The 8,790-nt window shown below is 26.3% G+C and overlaps 1 long non-coding RNA gene across 1 annotated transcript; it reads right to left on the bottom strand.

The window, feature by feature from the left end:
- On the bottom strand, positions 1–2,140 carry LOC132927992 (uncharacterized). The gene is made up of 3 exons (XR_009661941.1): positions 2,030–2,140; positions 1,683–1,956; positions 1–171 (listed from the first exon to the last, which is right to left on the bottom strand). It is a non-coding gene; the product is annotated as an uncharacterized LOC132927992 (long non-coding RNA).
- Between the last annotated feature and the right edge of the window lie 6,650 nt (positions 2,141–8,790).

Here is an 8,790-nt window from a genome sequence, read left to right as displayed (position 1 = left end):
TTAGTTAAATTTAGAATGAGACAATAGTAAACAAACTGTACATAAATATAAAAAAACCATATGTACGTAAGAGTGTAAGTTGTTTATGTTTTTCATGGTGTGACTGTCGACATTCCATTAGGGGCAACACCGTTAGTCTCCAGATAAATAAGTCACTTGCTCTGGAAAATGCTGATGACAAAAAATGTATGAGTAAAATGTACATTTTCTAAATGGTTAAAGCGCGTGTATGAATACTATTATATAGTTATTGCGTACAACGTTACAAATGTTTAATGGTTTGTCCCAATATTAGAAGGTATAATATATTTGTATTTTGTCAGCAATTATTATTATCCGTCCCCCCGATATAATGTAATATACATATATTATGTGCCCAGTAGCGGCCCAAGACACGGGTCCGGGGCGTCTCCGGATAATAGGGGCCCCGGAAGCGCATTTGAAGATGGTCAAAAAATTGTAAAAGCTTTCGAATTTTTTGTATAATCAAAATTGTTTTAAATAATTACAGTGTGTAATAATAATACATTCATCTACAATAATAAATTGTGTAAAACAATAAAAGTGTTATACCTATATAAGCTATATTTTTAAGGGCGCCTTTAAAAAATTTTCCCGGGGCGCCATACATCGGGCCGATACCGCGTGTGCCTACCTATAATGCTGCCATAATACAATTACAATATGCATGGTGTCCTGTGGCCATCATTTAATTGTTTTATTATTCATTGAATGTTTAACATTGAATATACCCTTTTAATTTCAAATACGATTAACTACATTAAGTTACTAAAATAATGGAGTGATAATAATTCGACAACCCCATACGCAAAAGGATTAGGTAATTGATAGTCTGATTGTTATGAAGTTAATTCATAAGTACCTGTCGTATTCTAGAAATACTGTTTTTATTTTTTCTTAAAATTAAATTAACTGGCGAGATTATTGTATTAAAATCCGTATAAACCACTTGACAATACTTACATGTGTATTTATTACTGTTGATAATAATTTATTATTAACAGTAATAGAATTCTTTGTTGGTTTCAATTAAAAATAAGGATTAAAAAAATCTATTATTAAGTCAAAATGAATATGTAATTTATTACTTCTTATTTAAGATAAATTATAAAATAATTTTTAAAAGCAAATTAAATGTTATACATTTTAACTATTATCCTTTAAATTTTTCAATTTAATGATTCAAATTTTCATTCATAAAAAATAGTAATAATTATAGATATTAAAGTAAAATTTGAATGTCAAAGATTAAAAAAATAATTACAATTATGTAAAAATTTAATGAAAATGAAATTTGAAATTCGTGATTTATTAAATGGATCAAAACCACATTCAAATAGTGTTGATTTATTATGATTAAATTGTATTTGTATGTTTATTAAAATTAAAAATATTGTTATTATTGAAATTAAATTTAATAAAATTATTTTATTTAAATTTTAAACTTTTTGATTGGAAATCATTAATCAAATATACTATTTATATTAATACAATTAATTATTTCATCAATAAAATGTCAATATCAAACTCCTAATTCAAATCTAATAATATGATAAATATGTGAACAATTTAGTTTAATTATTCGTATTAAATAAATAATTAAAAAAATTGTATTGATCATCATTTATTTGTTCTTGAACGCATAAATTATCATCATGTACCTTTCGTCGTCTCCTTGGAAGTGACACTTCTGCACAATCCTCGCATGTAGGGCGGGTTCGTGGATTATCAATAAACGTTTCTTTTGACGTGGGATGTGATGGCCAATTGTACTTGTTAAAAACGTGGTCCATATCAGCAAGTGTTTGTTCGTCTGGTGTAAAGGCCTGCCCAAGAGTAGTTAGATACCATCGGTCCCGTTTCATGTTGTAAGCATCAAAGTCATTTATCGTAAATTTGAAGGGCTTTAATTGTTGTTTTATCAGTATAAATTGCCTGAAACAAAATATATGTGGCTTAAATCAAACTATTTAAAAATTAAATATTATTGAATATTGTGTATATATACATTTACAATGGGATGTGTGACTCGAATCCAACTGCTAACAAAATCACTGATAATTTGTGATTTTGGAGGAAAACGGAATAATATATCAAATATATCCCGTACAGTGTTGGCGAATCCTCTGTGATGAGAACGAAGATAATTTGCAAACCAATAGAAGTCTTCTGGAGATATATTTTGAATAGATTTGCCCAAGGTTTCTGAAATAAACTGTCGCAATATATATGATACTAAATATTTGAAATGCATTTATTGCAAAATTTTGTTTTAATAGTGTTTTTCGAAGTAAATATTTTTAGTACTAATATTGTAATATTAAATGAATAATGTAAATAAACAAATAATAAATAATAATTACAATAATTGCAATACAAAAGTATATACAATACAAAAGTTCCAATAATTACATGTAAACCATGAAATCCTGTTCCTATATAAAAAGACGACCCAAAAGTTGAATCTGAAAATGTAAATGTAGCTTGATGAAATTCTATATTAATTGAAGTATTAAAAAGATAAATACTTAAAATAATTGTTGAATTAATTTGGGTTTCAATAAATTCTCCTTTAATTTATCTTTGTTATCATCAGAAAACCGAACAACCTAAAAATCAAATATTTACAGTTAAATAAAATAAATTCAAACATTTAAATAATGTTAATTAGTTTTACATCTATTTTTAACTTTAAAAAGACAAATGTGGGTACAGATTGAATTTTATAGTTAAATCTTTATTTAACTTCTTTCACATATTTTAAAAAGCTATTTTTTGTATATTTGAAGTATTTTAGGTTTTTAGTGCTATTTTTCAAAATTTGGTGCTACTTTTTGCTCATTTGTATATTATACCGTTTTATTTTATATTTTCAAATTTTCAAATTTGGCAAAACATTTAATCGTACAGTATAACTCCTCGGGTAAAATAATTTAATATATTAATAAATAATAATTTATTTTATTTTATTCTTATTTCCAGATAATTTTGAATAGTCGCTAAGACTAATTCAAGTAATTTTAGTAATTAAACAAATGTTAGTTTTTAATTAATTACAAACGTACCTATTAATTCATAAATAATCTTTAGTTCATAAATACATATAAGTTTTTTTAAATTATGAACAGAATACATTTTTATTTTTGCCATTTTTTATGTTTTTAAGGCATATAGTGCATATTTCATTTATTTTTAGTGCTATAAAATCCGAGCCCTGCTTATTACTAATTCAATTATATGGCACATTCAATAACGGACTTGTTCGTCGAATCCAACCTCCAACAAGATCAGCAGCTTCAGCTGATTTCGGTTCCGCGTTGAATACGATATTAAATATGCACTTCACGGTGTCCTCCAACCCACTTTGTTCGTTAATAGTCCTTATTATCATTACGATTACATACCATAATATGTCTTCAGGTGATATGTCCAGAGGTTCTCTTCCCAAAATGTAACCAACTAATTCCCTTAAAATAGCGGTAATATTTCGAAAATGCATGCAGATTGTATAATTGTGTTAACGTGTTCAAAATTGAAAATATGTGCCTATTAAATGTATAGTAAAAACATAATATTAGACAGTATGAAAATCAATATTTATTTATTACAACATTTGATATTCTAATCACTATGGCGTAAGTTACAAATTTTTGTAGCCGTCCGTTCCTGGAATCCAGTATTTTTAAGTCTTATACATGAAACTAGCAGGGATGGTAGCCTAGGACGTATGTAATCTAAAACCTAATGGTCTTGGTTACAAATCGATCGCACGATTATTCGAATTTTAATTATTTTTTAAGCGATTGATTTGCATGAAACACCGGCCAATTAAAAAATGGTTGTATTCTAAATTGATTTACAACTTTTTTTTATAATTTTAAACTTAAATACAAATATACAAAAATATAAGATTTTAGATTCTGGACGAAGTGAGGAATGTATTGATTTTACAATGATGTATGTGTTTTATGTTTTTTATTTTTGTATTTTTCATTACATTTTAGAGTAGAAATAATGCTTTGGTTTTTGACTTCAGCCTTCTTTGAAAAGGAAAATTCATAGCTGTCCCCGTGTACTTCGTTGACCATACAAAATACATCCGTTTTAAGTTTGGTTGCCTAATGCTAACATTTAGCGTGAGGATAAATACTATTTTTAGTTTTATGATTTGGTGTATTTAGAAGTATAGCCAGGAGAATGTTTTCGAATGTTGACTTCCCTTATCGAAATAGTGTACAAAAAAATATATATAAATATATATAATGCACTTCAGATTTCATTATGAACTATGTTGTCAGATATAGGTATAAATAATTCTATTTTTTATTTAATATTATTGTAATACGAAAATTGGATTGATGACTCAGACTATCTACATGATATTGAGTAACCTAACCATACAAAGTGTACACAAGGTATATTTAAATACTAAATCAAAGCATTACTTTTAAAAAAAATGTATAGCTTCATCACCCAATAACTTATACACATAATAATAGTAATAAACCATAGATTCAAATTTCATATAAATAAAAATGTTTTAAAAATTGCAAAATTAAACTGTTTTATGTATTGAAAAAATATTAAAAAATTTGTTTTAAAAATATTTTTGTCATTAAAACAGAATGTATTTCCAATATTTTTAATATGTAAACATTTTAAGAGTAATGTAAAAGTGGCCTATAAGACATTTTAAAAACAGTTTTAATAAAATAAATAAATATTTTTGATACATTTTTTAAAACATTGCTAAAATATTTCTTTGCTGATTATACTTTACAGTTTGCATCCGAATTAATACTCATACTCATTGGCTACCACACACAAAACACTAGATACAATAAAAATTATAGAGTTTTGCATCATAATGATTTCAGTGAAACAATGCATAATGATTACTTTCATATAAATTGATTTTAGAATTTAAGATGAAAAAAAAACGAGAAAAATGTTCGTCTACACAAATAACGTTACATATATGTTCCAGAAATTAAAATCTATTTTGGTGACACTGATTTTCGTTTTGATTTGGTGGCTTGTCTTATTTTAATGATTTCCATTTTCCAAAGCTAAATGTTGAAAAGGGTTTGACAATATCATTAAAATAATAATAAATACATAATATAGAAAAATGTATGTTTTTAACGTATAATATTTTATCATCTACTGGCTACTACCAAAAAAAAAAAAAAATAATAAAATATAATAATATTATAAACTACGCTGTTGTGACGATTTATTTAAGATGAAATGAGTAGGTAATGACATAGGAGCTCATCATATATTTGATAATTTCACGTAAATTAAAAAAATTATCTATAGTATAGATTCTATACTGTCGATTAGACAAATTCAAATCCTAATTTATTCCTGAAAGAAGGTAATTTATGTATACGACCAATTGAGCGGATTTGGTGGTTGATTTATTTTTGAAATGTTGCCCAAAAGTTTCCAAAGCTAAATGTTAAAAAGGGTTTGACAACATCATTAAAAAAAAAAAAAAAAAAAACATAATATAGAAGAACATATTAAGTTATATTAACGTATACGATTTTATTACTGCCAAAAAAATAAGAAAATATGATAATAATATAAACTACGCTGCAGTTAGATATACCCATATAATATATTATTAAGGCTATATAAACATGTGCCAGTCTTTCAAAAAATTCATATAGGGGAATTGTAACGATAGGATACGATATCCAGGTTGATTGTAAGTTCCTCCTGAAGTAAACAGGTAAAAATAAGAATAAAATAATCGGTCCCGGAAGCCGACGAAATTCATATAATAAGCGATCGGCCATCCGACGTCAAACGCATTCATTCCATGCTCTCTTAAGCTTGTTCCCGTCGCTAGTTGAGGCTACACCGGACGGTTAGGTTAGGTCATACGGGGCTACAGCAGTCAATGCAAACATCGAACGCTGACGATCAATATCTGTACTCACTAAGGGTTTGCTCATAGTAAAGACACAGTACAGTGGCTACACAGGTTCCGCTTCCTATATACTCATAACGCTGACGATTGGTTGTATTTACAAGTCTAGTGCTTGCTCCTATAGACCAATATGACCACTGTACAGGTCATCGAGTAAAATCACAGTCATCGACATTCGTGAGAAGAACTATCCTGTTACGACTATCCTGAAGAGACCATCGACCGAACGGAATTGGCAAAACACCCGGTCCAGAACAATACTAAGATTCGCCGTACCAAAAAGACAACCGACAACACACTATCCCTAACAACTGCGTAAATCCGGTGTACAACGTCTTAACTCATTCGCGTCAATCATTATACAAATTCCGTGAGTTATTTATATATATTCTCCCCCCTAAAATATTGTGATCCCACAAAATATTACTTGTAAAATTCGAAAGAATTATTAGACATACGATAGTATGATTTAAAAAAAATTAATGTAACCGATAAATTGTTATTGTATATTATACATATATATAAATACATATATAATTATTTCTACCATAATAAAAACAGCTAACATTACATCAATCAAATGGAGTTGAGTTTTAAGTATTTTATACATAATCGGTAATATAAGTAATAACGAATTAATTACGGAATACTAGTATTCACGGATACTGAAAACACCGAATAATGGTAATTATACCGTCTACCGGTATGCTGAAGACATCACCAGATCTATATTATCTTATAACAGATTAGCTAGGCATTCGTTCAAAAGTTAGATTTTTAATTTTCATAAAAATATTCTGGTTTGAAATATGAAACTAAAAATGCATGCTGTCGTTCAAAAAAGTAAGAAACTTAAAAATTAATTAAGAATATAATAATTAATAATTGTTTTCAGAAATGTTATTTTGTAATAATAGTGGTAAAAGTTATGTAAAAAGAACATTTGTAAAAATCAAAAAAAAAAAATCACTGTACAAGACATTGTAAATAACACGTTATATTAATAATAATATTAAAAAACAAATAACATTAACAAAATTTACAATATATCTGTATAGCATATATAGGTAGGTAATACTGATTAATAATATAATAAATCAATGAAATACGAGTATATGTAGTATTGGTGTGTACCTAATCAGGCGCGGACTGGTGAAAAAGTGCATGGGACGCTTAATCATTTAAAGGGTAAATAAAAAAAAATTGGGCAAATTTAAAATATTTTATTTTGTTATAAAAATATAAAAATTGAAAATAGTAGTACTAACAAACACTCAAATCATAATAGTACAATATTATACATACAAAATGTTCCTAAATTTCTAGTTGAACAGTAAAAAAGTAAAAATAAATTGATGGTTAGTTACACAAATTAGGTTATTTGTTACAAACATTATACGTATACTGTACAATGTTGACATCATGCAACATACTAGTTACTGATTATATTAACGCAACAGAACAACTCAATAATTATTTTATAGGTTTATTTTTGAATTAGATAGTCTTAATTACACCACAATAGTTTTAATATTCAATTGAAAAGGCATAAAAAAATAAAATTGTGTAAAAATATAGTTTCATAGAAAATATTTTCTTAGAATTTTCTGAAAATTGTATCAAAGTCTTAAAGAATATTTATGTATTTCATGTTTCTATACGGCTTTACTGATTACTTTTAAAAATTGTTTAATGTGTGTTTTAAATATAAAATCATTATAAGCGAAGTTCAAAATGTTGTTATACCTATGTAATATAATATTATTAATGTTTAATGCATGTGAAACACACAGTTTGTTGTACCATGCCAGATCAAAATTAATATGGACTACTATACAGTCTAACAAATAATTATATTTAGTTAAGTTTACCGTAACAGGTTTTTTACTTAGCATTAAAATGTGAAAATAATAAATATTGTTCACAGCTTGTCTGGTATTATAATATAAAGTTAACTGCAGTTAATAATCACAAATTAGAAGTTCATATTTAAAGTTTAGGATCATAATGTAATGCATTAAAATTCTTTATCTTTTAATTAATCATAAAAAATATGAACGTAAAATTGATTTTTTTATAATATTCCCCGTAAATATCAATAATATTTTACACTGTACAGTGTACAAACACCTATCAAATATGCGGGGAAAAATATTCATGCATCATACTGTATATTTTATTTTAATTAAATTAAAAATGACAGTATAATAATTATAAACTGTTTGTGTTTGAATAACGTTAGGAAAACATGACGTGTTAATCTATCTTTACACTTACAAAACAGAAAATTATTTTTCACGAAAGATTTTTATTACAAAAGTTTCACCAAAATAAAACCTCACCAACAGTTGATAAAATTTGTTCACGAATATTCAAAAACAAATTACGTTCACAAATACGTTCACACCACAATTTGCATTATTTTAATAGATGGGTATTTATGGTAAATACCACGTATCATAATAAATCACAAAACCATACGTATATTATAATTAAAATGTGAACTTTAATGCAATTGCTTTTTTTTCACTAAAATTTGCACAGTACATTTATTTTATGGCTTTATAGTAATCAAAAATAAAAAAACAAAATAAACAATGTGAGTTCTACATAATTTCATGTTTAGAACTACTTTATTAAAAACAAATTTCTGTTATATGAATTCAATACTTTTTTGGTTTTTTTAAGAAGAATTTCGACTCTATTTTAGATGTTTTATCGACATCATAAATTTTACAATTTTATTATAAACGACAATACAATTTGTTCATTATTTTATAAACAAATAAATAATGTTTTAAAATATACCAATTTATATGCGCTAATAA

Source organism: Rhopalosiphum padi, chromosome 3 (assembly GCF_020882245.1).
Source record: "Rhopalosiphum padi isolate XX-2018 chromosome 3, ASM2088224v1, whole genome shotgun sequence".
Classification (NCBI taxonomy): Eukaryota; Metazoa; Arthropoda; class Insecta; order Hemiptera; family Aphididae; genus Rhopalosiphum; species Rhopalosiphum padi.
This window is presented reverse-complemented; position numbering and strand designations above follow the sequence as displayed.